The following is an 18,304-nucleotide window of genomic DNA, read 5'->3' on the forward strand; positions in this document are numbered from 1 at the left end:
TTTCTTTTTTTGTTTAATTAATTTAAAAACAGATTTTGACTAGAACATTGACTGGTTATATCTTTTTAAGTATAACTCCAAATGAGTTGATTCTTTTTCCTACATCTCTCAAATTCTGTCTAGTTTATTTTAAGATTTATTTGAAAATTTTCCAAACAACTTTTTTGTACTGTTTTTGAAATATGTGTTATTTGCATATTTTTGAAAATAGGATTTTTGGAAGAGAAGAAAGCCTTCAAAAGATTTGGAGTGCACCCTGCCTTTCCACACCAAGAAGGCAAGCATTCTGAGCCCTGGCATAATATTTCGTGGAACTCGTTATTTTATGTTGTGATATGATCATTTGCATGAATGCTTATTTGGAATTTCCTTGCTGTTAGAAAAGGGCATGTTTGTGATAAAGATCATCCTCGTATGCTGTTCATGCCTACCGGAAGGAAAACAGGAAAGTCACTGTCTTGGGTAGACCCGAGCTTGTCCCTGGTTCCTCGTCGAGACGAGTGTGTCCGGCATGTCATGAAGGGTACGATGAGTGGTGAGTCTGTCCATTTGATGAAATATATTCGTTATGCTAATCATGTAGGGAATACCCAAAACCTCCTGAGTCGACAATAGATCGAGTCTTGTTCCGGTAACCCCCATGCTTGTTTCGTACTACCACTTGTCCCTGCCATAGGTAGGGTACGGTTCAGTAAGTTGTCAACCCCTTTCCTAGCACACACCGTACAGGCAGGCCATGGTGGAAGATACCGGAGGCATCCAGTAGGCATGCCACCTGACCCGGGGGCATGGGTGTCTCGGTTGTAGCCGAAGCGGTAGCTCCCCTAGTTTGCGCACGGTATAAATTTTGTGATCCCATGCTACGTCGAGGTTGTAGCCTCCCCACTTAGAGTTTTGCTTAACAGGTGTCGTGGGTGATTTCCAGACACCGGTAACTTAGGCTGGTGTGTGCGGATTGGTGTGTTTTCAACCAAAAGACCGCAGACGGAATTAGTCCCGATGGACTAACGGAATTCGTTGCTCGTGGGTAAAGAGTACACCCTCTGCAGAGATTAAACCTATTCGAATAGCCGTGTCCATGGTTAAGGACTACAGTCTGGGATGGGCCAAGTGTCAGTCTTAGTGTCGGTCTTCGGAGGAGAGATTGTTAAACCAGAAATTGGATTGTGACTTGTGACTTGTGAAGATTATGGTTATTATTATTTTGGACTAACCCATTGAGTATCCCTGGGACAGTTCTACCTCTTGGATATTCACTGTGATTATTTTATCAGCCCTTTAGGTGGCGTCGCTCAGACGCCCGACTGTGGCCTGTTTATTACTTCGTTTACTTATAAGGCCTTTATGTGGCATCGCTCAGACGCCCGACTGTGGCATGCTTGTTATTTCGTTCACTTATAAGCCCTTTCTGTGGTGTCGCTCAGACGCCCGACTGTGGCATGCATGTTATTCCATTTACTTATAAGCCCTTTATGAGGTGTCGCTGAGACGCCCGATTGTGGCATTGCCTGTTATTTATTTATTTTTATAACCCCTTTATGAGGTGTCGCGGAGACGCCTGACTGTGGCATAACTTGTTATTTTACTTTATAAGCCCTTTTTGTGGTGTCGCACAGACGCCCGACTGCGGCGCTTTATTCCTGCTCCTTCATTACTTATTCATGTGGCATATAAATAACTTGCTTGCATGCATAAGAGGTGTTTTATTTATGACTGACCATGTGATCATAGCATATTTTAGTGCATGTTTAACAAATATATTATTCCAGTGTTCATAATGTTTGCGAGTACATTCAAAGTACTTACTGGCTTGTCCCTGGCTATTGTCTTGGCCAGATATCTGCTTGGAGAGGAGCGTTGCGATGACAGCCCCGGAAGCTAGGCAACGGTGTTAGCAGCCTCGCGAAGATAGGAGTTAACCTGGTCAGCTGTTCCTGTGGGAAATGGAGTCCCATAGACCATGGTGAACCACAAACCGCTTCCGCCATCAACCACTAGAAACCAATTGTTGTACTCACAGACCCAAATGGTCTTGTACTACATATTTTGTACTTTTGCTTGGGATTTCTATAACAAGTTGGTGCCTCATCAGCTAACAGTAATCCTAGGGCTGGTGAGCACAACGGCCATTTTCTGGAAATTTATACCCAGAAAACCGGTCGTGACAAACTTGGTACCAGAGCCAGGCTGACCATTGGCTAATCCTATCTTAGCCAGGTCAATAAACCTAGGCAGACCAACCCACCAAGCCATAACCGAACCCCAGCCAAGCTTCTCATGCAAGATAGCCCCACAGTGACCCGACACCTTTTGGCAGTCGGTGCCCAACCTATCAACCTAGCCTGTCGATCACGCGCCAGTGACCGGCCCCTAAATAGTCCTTTTTCGCAAGCATGCGAAGGAAGACTCCGTTCCCTTTTCCTATAAAAAGGGCATGCTAGCCCCAACCCAGCACACCACAGCCTCTACCCCAAGCCAAGCTCCAATGCCTGGCCCTGTCGTGCACAATGAGACCACAGCAACCAACCTTGGAGGTTTTGTGACCATACTCGCAAACCTCACCCGTCGTGCCTATGCGTTGTAAGAGCACTACAGGAATCAGCTACTTTGCCGTCAGCCATGGCAGACGGCAAAGGCATGGATGGCTGACGGCAAAGGTCTTTGCCGTCCGCCACGGACGGCAAAAGGTGACGGCAAAGTAAGGTCCGGCAAAGAGGTACTTTGTCGTCTGCTTCGGGCGGCTGACGGCAAAGGAGCCTTTGCCATCAGCAGCGGACGTCAAAGAGCGGCAGACGGCAATAAATGCGTTGTTACTCCGTTAGGTGGTTAACGGCAGGCCTTTGTCGTCCGCCGCTGACGGCAAACTTTGGAAGGCCTTTGCCGTCCGCCGAGTGATGTTAGCCGATGTCACTACACGGCAGGCCTTTGCCGTCCACCGCTGTAGGCAAAGTTTTTACTCTTTGCCGTCCGCCGCGGACGGCAAAGCCTTTGCCGTCAGCCACTGTAGGCAAACTGACCAAATTGGCCAGCCTCCCAGGAAGCACAGTTGCCTGCCACGTGGCCTCTTTGCTGTCCGCTGCTGATGGCAAAGAGCCCTTTGCCGTCGATGGCAGACGGCAAAGATCCTGCATATTGTCTCTTTTTTTTCTGTTTTTTCTTAATTCAACAATTTTCACAGCAAACATATATGACATATATAGATATATTTAACAGCAAACATATCACATATCCAGCACATAATTCCATATACATATGACATAGCAAAGTTTCATCAACATAGCAAGTTCCATCAAGTTCCATCCATACACATTGTTCCATATACATATTACATAGCAAAGTTTCATCAACATAGCAAGTTCTATCATAGCAAGCTAGATACAATGCAAAGTTTTAGCAAAGAAAAAGCAAGCACTCCATCATAGCAAGCTAGCTTCCATGAAGTGAGTGAAATCTGCAAAATGGTAAATAAGAAAGTTAGAAATAGGTGAATAGAACAAGAAGAAGACTAGAACAAGAAGTATATGTCATTTATGACCTAACTTAGGTGGAATGGATCATTTATGAGCTAACTTAGGTGGAATGGATCATTTATGAGCTAACTATGTTGAAATGGGTTGTTTATGAGCTAACTTAGTTGAAATGGATCATTTATGAGCTAACTTAGTTGAAATGGGTCGTTTATGAGCTAACTAATGTGAAGGGCATCGTTTTGAGCTAACTAAGGTGAAATGGGTCATTTTTGAGCTAACTAAGGTGAAATGGATCGTTTTTGAGCTAAGTAAGGTGAAATGGATCGTTTTTAGCTAACTTAGTTGAAATGGGTCATTTATGAGCTAACTAAGGTGAAATGCCACATTTTTGAGCTAACTAAGGTGAAATGGATCGTTTTTTAGCTAACTTAGGTGAAATGGATCATTTAAGAGAAAATTTAGGTGAAATGGATCGTTTTTAGCTAACTTAGGTGAAATGGATCGTTTAGGAGCTACTCTAGGTAAATTGGGTCATTTTAGAGCTAACTTGGATAAACTGGATCATTTATAAGCAAACCTAGGTAAGATGGGTCATTTTCGAGCTAACCTAGGTGAAATGGGTCATTTTGGAGCTAACCTAGGTGAAATGGGTCAATTTAAAGCTAACGTAGGTAAAATGGATCATTTAGGAGCTAATCTACGTAAAATGGGTCATTTTAGAGCTAACTTGGATAAATTGGATCACTTATAAGCTAACTAAGGTAAAATGAGTCATTTTAGAGCTAACTTAGGTAAAATGGATCGTTCATGAGCTAACTAAGTTAATTATGCAATTTTTGACATAAGTAAGCTAAGTACATATCATTTTAGAGCTAACTTAGGTAGAATGGATGGTTTATGAGGTCAGTAAGCTTATTAAGTCATTTTGGAGGAAAAGAAGCTAACTCTAGGTCATTATGGTAAGCATATTGGAGGAAATAAAGCTAAGTCTAGGTCTTTATGCATTTGTTAAGCAAAACACTAGAGAAACTTACCGTGATCACGGAGGTGTAGGAGCGGGCTGGCTCGCGCCGGTAGCTGGAGAAGGAGCGGGCTGGCTCGCGCCGGTAGCTGGAGAAGGATCGTGCGATGCGTTTCTAGAGTTAAGCTGCACTAAAGATCATTTCCAATGTCTCGTTAGCATTATGACACTCAAATGTGAAGACTAGAAAGTAATGTCCATTCAAATTAAACTCACCGTGCTCCCAGGAGCAATCACTGGCATCGGCGGAGCGGTCTGACCGGAGTTCTCGCACACAGACTGCACATTTGGTTTTCACAATAGAGTCATACTAGTTAGTAATGAGACTCAAATGTTAAGACTAGCAAGCAATCTACAGAAGAAACTTACCACGAGGAGCTCGTACATGTCCCTTGCCTGCATGTCATTCCGTGCCCTCTCCTCCTCCAACATCTTTGTTGTCTTCTCCTCCAACTCCCGCTGCCTCTCCGCCGCCTCCGCCAGAAGTTTCTCCGTTCTATCTCTCTCACTCTGTATAGCAGCCTGCAACACCACTCACATGACCATTTGTAATCATTGATGGAAGCGCACACAATGTAATGGAGAAAGATAGCTGAGCGTATAACTAACCTTGAAGGCGAGTTAGACTGGCCGTTCACGTGGCCTTATCTCAGGAGCGGAGCTCAACTAGCACGCCTTGATCTCTGGGAGAGTGCCAGGACAACGGATAAGTCCATCTCCCATGGCTATGGAGCCATGGGACCTCCCGCCACCAGATATCATCAACAGCTCTGTATCAATGGGACCCTGGCTCGGGTTAAAGTCCTCCCCTTTCCTCGCCTTCCCCTGATCTCTATATTGCATGAGCTTGTCGTGGGCGGAGATGTTGGTGAAGTTCTTTGGATCATCGAGGTCAGACGCAGAGAATGCCTTGACTTTCTTGTAAGGACCAGTGTGGGCCATGGCATACAGGTCGTACACCTCTGGCACCTTATCTGCCTTATTGTAGCGTGCCTGAAAGAGAGAAACAAAGTAAATTAGTAATTAAAGGTCTAAAGCTAGCATGATGAATGAATTGCATGAATCATGAAGCAAACCACATACCCAGTTCCGCCCGTACTGAAATAAGTTGGAGCTGCCTTGGTGGTGTGGCACACCTTCCATTTGGGCACGTTTGTCCTTGGCCTCTTTGTGGGTGGCCAGCCATTCTTTTGAGCACCACGCATTGACCAACACCTCCCAACAATCCATCCGATCCGCACACCATCTCGGAGGGGCCTAAGTTAGCAAATTGAAACTTGAGCACTAAGGCTATGAATTACTAAATGAAGGAAGTAAGTACAAGGCCTTAAGAATTACCTTCATGTACTTCTCCTTACTCAAGAACTTATCGCGGCACTCCTGCTTGGGCTTCTTGATACCACACCCGGCGTAGTAGTCTCGAACAGCCTGCACCCGAACCTCATGCCGTAAGTTCTGAAGTAGGCGCTTGCACTCCTTGTGGATAACATGATCCGCCTCCTCCTCGTATCCCTCCTCACACCTGTAGAATGTCTGCAATCAAATGAGACAATATTTATTAGTATAATGAATAACTAGCTAGTTGAAGATTTTTAATTGTGTAAAGGAGCAATTACCCAGAACTTTCTGATCACGACGTCTGCCCTCGTCTTGAACAAGACACCGTCGATAATCTCACCCGGCGGGGCCGGGGCAGCCAAGTAGTGCTCCCAAGTCAATCCAACCTCTGGAAGCCGACCCTCACCAGGCAACGTGACAAACCCCGGAAAGTTTTGCCGAATCAGAACTCCAAGGACGGAGTTGGGCCGGCGGACACTTTCATGGTGGTCCCAACCCCTGCAGCATGACAAGGCCAACGCATCAGTTATTTGAAGAAACGTGAATGCAGAAGGTACAAAAATATTAAATGCACTTACCTCTCCCCATCAGGGAAAATCAACCACCTCTGCTCGCGGGTCGCCGGCACGGACGGGAGCCGTGTAGCACCACGCTGGTAGACGTTGCCCCCCTCCTCCCCTCCTCATCAGTCGGCTCCCCGCCATCATCAGCATGGCCACTCGGCTCCCCGCCATTCTCAGGCTGACCCGACCAGGTACCCCATCCAGACGTGTGCTCCTCCGGGGTCTCGTGGGCCCAAGTCTCGTGGGAATAGATCAAATAATTAATGGGGGAGGAGGACTTGTCATTTGTGCTCACCCACGAACGAAGGGGCAGAGCTCGTCAAACGCACTTGCACATTTAAAACTACACGATCAACACAATTATATATGATGTTTTTCATAACAAAATCGAAAAATATATGACCTAACTAATAATTCACAAATATATGACCCCGTCGGCCTCTGGAAGCCAAAGAACACCTTTTCGGGAGGTGTCGGGGGTCGGGGTGTCCTGTCAGTGTTGGGGTGCCGTGTCGGGGTCGGGGTGCTGTTTCGGGGTCGGGGGGTCGGGGTCAGGGGGTCAGGGGGTCGGTTGTCGGGGTGTGGTGTCGGGGTCGGGGTGTCGGGGTGGGGTGTCGTGTCGGTGTCGGGGTGTGGTGTCAGGGTGTCGGGGGTCGGGGTCGGGGTCGGGGTGTCGGGCCGGGGTGTCGGGGTGGCGTGTCGGGGTCGGGGTGTCGGGGGTCGGGGGTCGGGGTGTCGGGCCGGGGTGTCGGGGTGGCGTGTCGGGGTCGGGGTCCGGGTGTGGGGGGTCGGGGTCGGGGTGTCGGCGGTCGGGGTCGGGGTCGGGGTGTCGGGCCGGGGTGTCGGGCCGGGGTGTCGGGGGTCGGGGTCGGGGTGTCGGGGGTCGGGTCGGGGTGTCGGGGGTCGGGGTCGGGGTGTCGGGGGTCGGGGGTCGGGGTCGGGGTGTCGGGGTGGCGCGTCGGGGTCTTCTTCTTCTTATTCTTTCTTCTTCTTCTTTCTTCTTCTTCTTTTCTTTCTTCTTCTCCCTTCTCCTCCTCCTCCTCCTCTTTCTTCTTCTTCTTCTTCTTTCTTCTTCTCCTTTTTCCTCTTCTATATTGTTCTATTTTTCAACTTTCTTCTTATTCTTCTTCCTTTTTTCCTTTTTCCTCTTCTTCTACTTCTTCTTCTTTTTTTTCAACTTTCTTCTTCTTCTAATAATCTAAACCTAAATCTAGCACTAACCTAAACCAACCACTAACCTAAACCTATCAATAACCCAATTAAACCTAAACAGCAAAGAAAAATAGTAGAAAAAAAACAAAAAATGCTCACCTTGGCTCCTCTTGATGGAGGATGGAGGGGGCGGCGCGGGCGCAGGGGCGGCGGCGAGCCTGGCTCCGGGGCGGTGGGTGCGAGGCGGACGCAGGGGCAGGGGGGCGAGGCAGACGCAGGGGCGAGCCTGCCTCCGGGGGCGGCGCGGGCGCAGGGGCGGCGGCGAGCCTAGCTCCGGGATGCAGGGGGCCCGCAGCAAGCCTGGCTCCGGCGTGGGCGACGGGACGCCGGGGCGGTGGCGGGTGGTGGGGGCGACGGGGCGAGGGGCGGTGGGGCCAGGGGGCGGTGGCGGGTGGCGGCGGCGGCGAGTGGTTGGGACGATGGGGCGACGGGGCGAGGGGAGGTGGGGCAAGGGGGCGGCGGTGGGTGGCGGGCGCGGCGGCGGGTGGCGGTGGTCGTCGGGGAGGAGAGGGGGACAGATCGAACAGAGAGACATGGGTGGAATGGGGAGCCGTTAGTAACCTAAATGTTTGCCGTCTGCCCTCCTTTGCCGTCCGCTTACTTGCTCTTTGCGTCCGCTAGCAGACGACAAAGAGGGGGGGCCGTTAAGTTTTTTTAAACCAGCTCGTCAGTGGGGCCCCCTGCCTCTTTTCCGTCCGCTAGCCGACGACAAAGCTTCTTTGTCGTCTGCTAGCGGACGGCAAAGAACTGGCTGATGGCAAAGAAGTACTTTGCCATCAGCTAGTTCTTTGCCGTCTGCTTTTGGGTAGCTAAGGGCAAAGAGCTTCTTTGCCGTCCGCTAGCAGACGGCAAAGAGCTGGCAGATGGCAAAGTAGCTGATTCCAGTAGTGGAGCCCCCAGAATATGTTGTGTACCAAGGATCCATGAGCGGTGAGAGCCGTCAATTCTGGGCCACTGTACACATCTACGGTAGGGGTCTAGCACCCGAACGCCCCTACAGGTTCACCGGAAGAACAACTTCCTTTGAGCCACAAGCCATCCAACTAGCTGCTCGAGAAGCTATAGTTCATCTCCGACACTTGTCGCCCAGAGTTAACTGTCGCTCGTTCCACTACTACCCCAGATGTGAAGGGTATGGCAGACAACCCCAAGTTGCCAACGGAAATCACGAGACAGATCCTGCATTGTTGCACTAGTGCGCTATGTAAATGCACTAGAGGAACTGTGCGATCAGATCACAATTGATCTAATCGCAGCTCGTGGAGAGTTGGTTCGTCGAGCCCCGGCGAGAGAAGAGAACGAGCCCAACGTCGACAACCCAGTCGTGCTATTTGGACACCCGATCGAGTCCCTGAGGACTACCCCAGCCATCGGCCAAGGTGCTGCGATAACCCCAGAAGTGCTTCTTCGCATTTTGGGAACACACTCCAACGGAGTTGTGGCCAGCAATCCCCGAGATGGTCATCATCGCTACCCCGAGCCTGCAGCCCCTCAGCCCACTCTAGCTAATTCCGATGGCAAGACCGGCGGAGAAGCCTCAACATCCACAAGGCACGCCCACTTGGATGTAAACGAGGTAGGCTAAGTCACCCGAGTCGTATCAAGTTCCAGTGTATCCTCACTTTGTAATCGTGTGACCTTGTAAATAAACGCCGCCTGTCGTTGTGCCTCTGTATCCTTGCATGGAAATGCCAGATTGCATTATAAATTTCTACCCCAGACACAGTTGCCAAAAACCTCCCCGACAACCCCCACAGTAACACGTCACCTCGGTGGAATATGTGTATCTGTGGCATTGACCTCGACCCGTGGGACAGAGCTGGAAATTTCTTTGCCATTCACCACGGTAAAAAGTGACCCAACTCCAGTGCTATAAAAGGCCACCGCATGACCTTGCCAAAGCACCCCTCACCTTGTGCACCATCCTCACAACCATTTCTTGCCATGCCGAGCCCCAGCATTCATCTGAGAACCCCAGATGCAACCCCGGGTAGTTTTGTCAAGATATTGTGGGATTTTACCTGCAGTACCATGGGCGCTACCCAGCCACCCCAGTACAAGTTCAAATCAAGAATCACCTCTTCCACCTCGAGATATTGGGCAGCAGTGCACATCCCTCCCGTAAACTCAAACCAAGACCCAACGGAGGTCTCCTTCGTGGGGAAATCTATGCCAACCCCACATATGGCCATAGAAGCTGCTGCATACGAAGCGCTTGATCGCCTTCGATTCGCGGTACCCTATGCCAGCGAACGAGGGTATTATTACTTTCCGAGCCATGCAGCACCCGGAGGAATAACATCTTTTCCCGGTGGACGATTTGAGAAAGACCCAGTCCTGGCCAACCTTGTCCAGTACGTCATCGCTCAAGAACGTTTAACCCAACATGTGATGGGTTATCTCCAGAGCCTCGCAGATTTAAATCCCCAAATCGCCATCGGCAGATCACTGAGGCCTGACCAAGAGAGACGCATACATCGACTGGTCAATCCCCTTCCCCCGATAGAAGAGGATTGTGTCCCAATACCAGAGACGTTTTCTCGGGACCCCGTCCAGTTACCATTTCCATTTTAGACGTCGCTGCTGTGTTCATTGTTGCAACATTTATTTATGTGTGTGACTTATGTGTGATACCCTGAGTTGTACGACGAATAAATTATTTGGCTTCTACTAATATGTATAGTTTTGTTGTGGTTTATGCCCCTTTATTTTTAACTGTTTTCCCTCGCGAAAAAAAATCCCGGAGTAAGATTACTTTCCCCCGGAGCGACTGCATCGTACACCTTTTCACGACGTGGATTATTTAGTTTCACACAGCATCACGGCAGCAGACTCACAACCGCTCGAGCACATACCCGGCTTGCAAAAAAAACGAGTAACTGTGGAGTATTTGTTTTTCAAAACAACCCTTAGCAAATCTCGAGGACGAGATTTTTCTTAAGGGGGGTAGTGTTGTGACACCCAAAATATTTGACCTTGTTTTATTAATTAAAATTTTGCCAGGAAATTAAAACTTTTATTTTCTGGGCTCCCTTTTGATTTTTGAACCATTTTTCTCCCTTGTCATTATGGATTTTTTCCCCAAAGAAGAAAACTTTTCAAATATGTTATTGGACTTGTTTAACCTCTCAAGAAAAATTTTTCTTTTTAGAAAAATTACACAATTAATTTGCTTGATCTTTAATTCCTTGAAAAATGGTTTTTCCAAGATTATATGGCCATATTTGAACTACAACCATTTGATAAATTCACTTAAAATTCCAACCAAAATTTGGAGATGGCATGTGATGTTTTTAAATCACTTCTATACAAAAATATCTTTTATTCATAAAATATTTTGAGCACCACACCCAATTTTCTTCTCTGGTCCAGTAGGTAATTTTGCACTACAACCTATTTAAATATTTCTTTCTAGCCCCCACCAAAATTATGGGATGTTGGTAGTAGCTTATGATTCAACTTTATGCAAAAACCGAGTGATGTTATTTGATAAATATGAGTGTATCAACCTCATTTTCATTCTGTTCCAACTTGATGGTTTGTACAGCAACCATATTTTTGCTTGCTCTTTGGCTCTTGATTCCTTTTCCTACTTGTAGTCCTCCCTACTAAACCCCTAAGTCCAAGAGCATGCACCCATTGGATCACTTTTGGTTCATGGGATAATGGCATTCATCTCCTGTCCAAAATTGAGGTTTTGCAAAACTTGCACTAACAAGTTTGTGCTTTTCACAAGCTAACCGCACCACCCTCTTTTTCACCTAATGAAACCACCATCTGGAGATTTTGGCCCCTCCAAGAATAGCCTAGGTGCCTGTGGCATTTAGTCAAACACCTGGAATGCATGGACATAACTGGCATGAGTTTTTGTTTTCTTTGTGAACTTGGTCTCCTGACCTAACCACCTTGTCCCTTGATCTCCCCTCTATCAATAGCCTAGTCCTGTTGCTTGCCAACCCCGCCTGAGCGCTCTGGAGTGCCATGGCATTTCGCCGAGCAGCTGGTGGGCGTGCACTGGGCGCGCCCAGAGCGCGCCAACTGCAGCCGCGCACACGAGCCACCGCGTCGCGCCCCTGGCTTGGCCTACACTGCAGAACCACGCCACGCGCTCCCCTTCTCGCCACAACATGCCATCCCTCCCTGCCGCCCTACAGCGCTGCCACGAGAGCCCTCTTGGCGGCACGCCCGCAGCCGCATCCGCCACCGCCATGGGCAGCACCGCCCCGACCACCATAGTGAGCCAGCTCGCCTCCATGGATAGTGGAGCTTTCGTCAGTAGCTCTTGGAGCCGACCAACCACCGCCACGTCGCCCTGCAGCACAGTAGGGCGGTTCGCCGGCGAACTTATCCCCGGCCGCCGCAAACCGACATGGCCACGCTATAAAAAGAGACCCCGAGCCCCTCTGAGCACGCCCACAACCTCAGTCCACTCCTCCAGTCCCCCCCCCATGGCAGCCAATCGACCCGAGGAGGTCGTCTTCTTCCTCTCCGACAACTCCTGCCGCCGCTCCTACCCCGGCCATTCCGGCGCAACTAGAGCCTCTTCGGTCCTCCCAATGCCACCAAACGACTCCAATCCATCTTGCGGAGCCGCCCAAACCCCCAGCTGCGACGGAGAGCCACCGGAGCAACAAAACCACTTTGCTCCCGAAACCACCGGCCGTTGCGAAGCTCGTCGACGGCGATTCCCTACATCTCTGACGAATCTACAACCACCCGAAGGACCACCCTTGATCCGCGGATCCATCCCCGTCCTCAACACCCCGCAAGGACTCGCCATTCGCTGGCGACCCTCGCCGGAGTTCCGCCCCGCTCGGGCAGAGAGATAGGAGGGGAGGGAAGACTAGTCAAACCTGACCAGTGGGCCAGGCGGGCCCACTGTCAGTGACACCACGCGCGTCCATGCTGGATAAGTGGAGGCGTAATTTCAAAATACGCCTTCGATGTGGTCAGTTCGAAACGTTTTTCTTTTTCTGTTTAATTATTTTAAAAACCGATTTTGACCAGAACTTTGACTGGTTATATCTTTTTAAGTATAACTCCAAATGAGTTGATTCTTTTTCCTACATCTCTCAAATTCTTTCTAGTTTATTTTAAGATTTATTTGAAAATTTTCCAAACAACTTTTTTGTACTGTTTTTGAAATATGTGTTATTTGCATATTTTTGAAAATAGGATTTTTGGAAGAGAAGAAAGCCTTCAAAAGATTTGGAGTGCACCCTGCCTTTCCACACCAAGAAGGCAAGCATTCTGAGCCCTGGCATAATATTTTGCATGCATTGTTTGACACGTTTATGACACTACCTCAATTCGTGGAACTCGTTATTTTATGTGGTGATATGATCATTTGCATGAATGCTTATTTGGAATTTCCTTGCTATTGGAAAAGGGCATGTTTGTGATAAAGATCATCCTCGTATGCTGTTCATTCCTACCGGAAGGAAAACGGGAAAGTCACTCTCTTGGGTAGACCCGAGCTTGTCCCAGGTTCCTCGTCGAGACGAGTGTGTACGGCATGGCACGAAGGGTATGATGAGTGGTGAGTCTGTCCATTTGATGAAATATGTTCGTTATGCTAATCATGCAGGGAATACCCAAAACCTCCTGAGTCGACCATAGATCGAGTCTTGTTCCGGTAACCTCCATGCTTATTTCGTACTACCACTTGTCCCTGCCATAGGTAGGGTACGGTTCAGTAAGTTGTCAACCCCTTTCCTAGCACACATCGTACAGAGAGGCCATGGTGGAAGATACCGGAGGCATTCGGTAGGCACGCCACCTGACCCGGGGACATGGGTGTCTCGGTTGTAGCCGAAGGGGTAGCTCCCCTAGTTTGCGCGCGGTATAAATTTTGTGATCCCATGCTACGTCAAGGTTGTAGCCTCCCCACTTAGAGTTTTGCTTAACAGGTGTCGTGGGTGATTTCCAGACACCGGTAAGTTAGGCTGGTGTGTGCGGATTGGTGTGTTTTCAACCAAAAGACCGCAGACGGAATTAGTCCTGATGGACTAACGGAATCCGTTGCTCGTGGGTAAAGAGTACACCCTCTGCAGAGATTAAACCTATTCGAATAGCCGTGTCCATGGTTAAGGACTACAGTCTGGGATGGGCCAAGTGTCGGTCTTAGTGTCGGTCTTCGGAGGAGAGATTGTTAAACCAGAAATTGGATTGTGACTTGTGACTTGTGAAGATTATGGTTATTATTATTTTGGACTAACCCATTGAGTATCCCTGGGACGGTTCTACCTCTTGGATATTCACTTTGAATATTTTATCAGCCCTTTAGGTGGCATCTCTCAGACGCCCGACTGTGGCCTATTTATTACTTCGTTTACTTATAAGCCCTTTATGTGGTGTCGCTCAGACGCCCGACTGTGGCATGCTTGTTATTTCTTTCACTTATAAGCCCTTTCTGTGGTGTCGCTCAGACGCCCGACTGTGGCATGCATGTTTTTCCATTTACTTATAAGCCCTTTATGAGGTGTCGCTGAGACGCCCGACTGTGGCATTGCCTGTTATTTATTTATTTATTTTTATAAGCCCTTTATGAGGTGTCGCGGAGACACCCGACTGTGGCATTGCTTGTTATTTTACTTTATAAGCCCTTTTTGTGGTGTCGCATAGACGCCCGACTGCGGCACTTTATTCCCGCTCCTTCATTACTTATTCATGTGGCATATAAGTAACTTGCTTGCATGCATAAGAGGTGTTTTATTTATGACTGACGATGTGATCATAGCATATTTTAGTGCATGTTTAACAAATATATTATTCCAGTGTCCATAATGTTTGCGAGTACATTCAAAGTACTCACTGGCTTGTCCCTGGCTATTGTCTTGGCCAGATATCTGCTTGGAGAGGAGCGTTGCGATGACAGCCCCGGAAGCTAGGCAACGGTGTTAGCAGCCTCGCGAAGATAGGAGTTAACCTGGTCAGCTGTTCCTGTGGGAAATGGAGTCCCATAGACCGTGGTGAACCACAAACCGCTTCCGCCATCAACCACTAGAAACCAATTGTTGTACTCACATACCCGAATGGTCTTGTACTACATATTTTGTACTTTTGCTTGGGATTTCTGTAACAAGTTGGTCCGGACGTCTGTTTGGGGTCGCACGGTGGAGTTGGCTTGACTATGCTAAACATTTCATGAAGGCAGGCAAGGCATGATGATTGATGAGCGCTCTATAGTAGGAAGGAGAGCCGAGTAGCCCCATCCCTTTCATGGTCTTTTCCTTTTCTGTGGTGCATAACTATCAGCATTTGCACAGTCTTACGTACTACTACTAGTAGCGCACTGGTATGGGATGACGCGATCGTCTAATCTCGGCCTGCCCACTGGCTCGCGATGGGGTTATTTTTGTTTGCTGCACCTAGCCATTGCGCTTGCTCGGACGTGACACCCATATTCTGATAGTCAGACAGTACCGCGTGGCCTTCAGACAGTCCAAACATACCAATCATACAAGATGACGCATCCCGCTTGCGGGGAAGAGTACCCAAGCACCTTGCAAAACTAAACGCAATCACAGATGGGAACATGACAAGACAAACAATATGGCTAAGTTTTACTCACCGCCGGGAAGAGGAGTTCTTCACTCCTTGCCATCGTTGGCCAGCAAAGTGGCCAACCTTTTCGACGCAAACCTCACAAAAACACCTCCCCCGACAGGTCAAATATGTTCGGCCAATTCCGTTTGCCATGCTAAATCTTATCACACTCCGTGTAAACTCTAGGCAGGATTTGTGGCAACAACTGGAAGATGACTATAGGGGGGGTCATCCTGACCGAAGAAGATAGGGATAATTTGGTTTTGGACACTTGGACTCTTCTCTCTTCTGGCTAGTTTATGTAAGGTCAAGTATCGATTAGACCCGGAGGGGGGAGGATGGAAAATATGGCAATTTATTCAGAAATGCAACTTCAAAGGAAATTTGAATCGACAGCGTAATTGTGCCTTTTCCTTTCTGCGTTGGTATGAACTTTTGCCTTGTTCCTACCACAGGCCTTTGTGGCACGTGTGGGGTTTTAAGTTCTGGCTCATCTACTCTGGCTCAGCCTAACCGCTGTATATAGTGTTTGGTTGGCTTTTGTTGCCTCGTTTTAATAAAATGAGTTGGGGGAAACCCCTCTATTTCAATATCTAAATAACTTAGTTGTAATTACATAACTGAGTAGATGTAGATCTAACACACAACAAATAACTCAGAGGAAATAAAATAGAATGACTGAATTATAGACAGGAGCAAGGTAGATAAAAGAAATAACTATTGTAATTACATAACTGAGTAGATGTAGATCTAACACACAACAAATAACTTAGAGGAAATAAAATAGAATGACTGAATTATAGACAGGAGCAAGGTAGATAAAAGAAATAACTAAGTAGTAGTAGCCGTACTCAAGTCTCACAAACAAGCATACAACCTTGAGAACGGCAAGGGCGAGCACAAAACCAACATGGTGTAAGCAACAAAATAAGGTAGTTCGCAGCAAGGTCTTCAAATCAATCATAGAGAAAGAAGACATTGAAGTTCTTTGAGCCACATAGGCAGATTACAAAATGTAAAGTGGAGCAAAGAGATAGAACCCGTAAGCATGATGAAGACAATTTGGTTATTGATCCAGTTTGAGTTGTTGGTCCAACTCTATGTCTGGTTGGAGAGGTTGGGATAAAACTTAGAAGACAATCTCGTCTTCACCCTATTCTCCTTGAGCTAAAATCACTTAGACCTCGCTCAAACACTCGTGGTGGAACGCCGTCTCCCGGGTTGTGGCGACATCCTGCGGTGCCGGCGTGACCGCCGCCGGCTGGGTAGCGTGGGCCCGGCGCTCCTGCTCCTCCACGTCGCGCTCCCACTGCTCCAGGCGCTCGCCCTCGCAATGCTCCTCCCCCAGCCGACACTGTCACTAGTGCTCGAGGTACATTTGCTCATGCGCCAGCGTCACCCCAAGCCAGATGGGTGGTGCGCTGACCCTCTCTCATACCTCTCCTTGCCAGGTCCACCGCTGGGGTGCCATCTTAGGGGACGGGGCCGGCTCGGTCTTGACGGGGACGGCGGCGCCAGCGGTGGCACGACGCAGTCTCTGGCAGAGGAGAGATGGCCTCTACCTTGCGCGCCTCGTACGCCGCCTCCTCGTCCTCCTTGTGCTGCTCTTCCTCTTCGCTTTTACGAAGGGCAGCCGTCAGTGCCGCCTGGTTGGCAGAATCCGCCGCATGGTCCTCATGGCGCACGACGTGGGATAGCGAGGTGTCAGCCCACACGTGCTAGATGTCAAGCCGGCGCTGCTGCTCGTGTTCGACAGTGAACCTGACCTCCTAGTCGGGACAGTCGGTTAGGCGGGGTTGAGATGTTGCGTCTTTGTCAGCAGATCCCGCCGGCGACGTTCTCCTCCGCGTGAGCCTGCGGCGTCCGCGGCACCGCCGGCACTGGGATCCTATTTGGATCCAAATGCCAAACATGCGGCAGCGTAATACGTTGGGGTATGGGAGGGGGATGCGATGCTCCCAATGCCACCTCGCCTGGTGCACTGGGACGCCTATCCGCTACCTCGCCGGGCGGGATGACGCCGGAGACATCGGGGGGATTACGCATGAAGACGATGAGGCAAGGGACTTGCCCTTGTTTTTGCTGGCGAAGAAACCCATGGTGGCGTGAGTTGGCTAGGGTTTGTTGCCGGTGGTGGGAGCAGCAGAGATGGCTAGATGGGGACGGAAGGCTGGAAGAGGACCAGGCCGCCCCCGCATGCGCGAATTAAAAAAGGATACTCGTCATCGCTGATGCGTGGGCCCGTGATTTGTGGTCATCATTAATTCAGACGCGGGAGGTAGTTCTCCGGCCGCCATGTGGGGACGCGACGTACACCAAGCGGGCGCGTGACGCGTATGCGCCAACGCATTTCAGGCACAAATTTGGGCTAGAAATTGGTCCTCCCGGACACGTTTTGGGAATGGGTCGGCGCATTTAGCCAACGTTGTTATCCACGGTGTCCCAAACGGATGGCGGCAGAAGAAATGGGTCGTCGCGTTGGAGTTGCTCTTATCAAACTCCATGTAAACTCTAGGCAGGATTTGTGGCAACAAAATGCAGGATGACTGCTCGGGGTTATCCTGACTGAAGAAGATAGGGATAATTTGGTTTGGACACTCGACTCTTCTTCTTCTGGCTAGTTTTGAAGGAAATATGCCCTAGAGGCAATAATAAAGTTATTATTTTATATTTTCTTATTGGTGATAAAGATTTATTATTCATGTTAGAATTGTATTGATTAGAAACCTTAATACATGTGTGAATACATAAACAAATACCGTGTCCCTAGTGAGCCTCTACCAGACTAGCTCACTAATCAAAGATGGTTAAGGTTTCCTAACCATAGACATGTGTTGTCATTTGATAATGGGTTCACATTATTAGGAGAATGATGTGATGGACAAGACCCTTCCGTTAGCTTAGCATTATGATCGTTCAGTTTTATTGCTACTGCTTTCTTCATGTCAAATACATATTCCTTTGACTATGAGATTATGCAACTCCCGGATACCGGAGGAATCCCTTGTGAAAGGATCAATATAGTTGACTAGAGGGGGGGGGTGAATAGGCAACTAACAATTTTTAGCTTTTCTTTACCAATTTAAACTTTGCATCAAAGTAGGTTGTCTAGATATGCAACTAGGTGAGCAACCTATATGATGCAACAACAA

Source organism: Triticum aestivum, chromosome 2A (genome assembly GCF_018294505.1).
Source record: "Triticum aestivum cultivar Chinese Spring chromosome 2A, IWGSC CS RefSeq v2.1, whole genome shotgun sequence".
NCBI classification, from domain to species: domain Eukaryota; kingdom Viridiplantae; phylum Streptophyta; class Magnoliopsida; order Poales; family Poaceae; genus Triticum; species Triticum aestivum.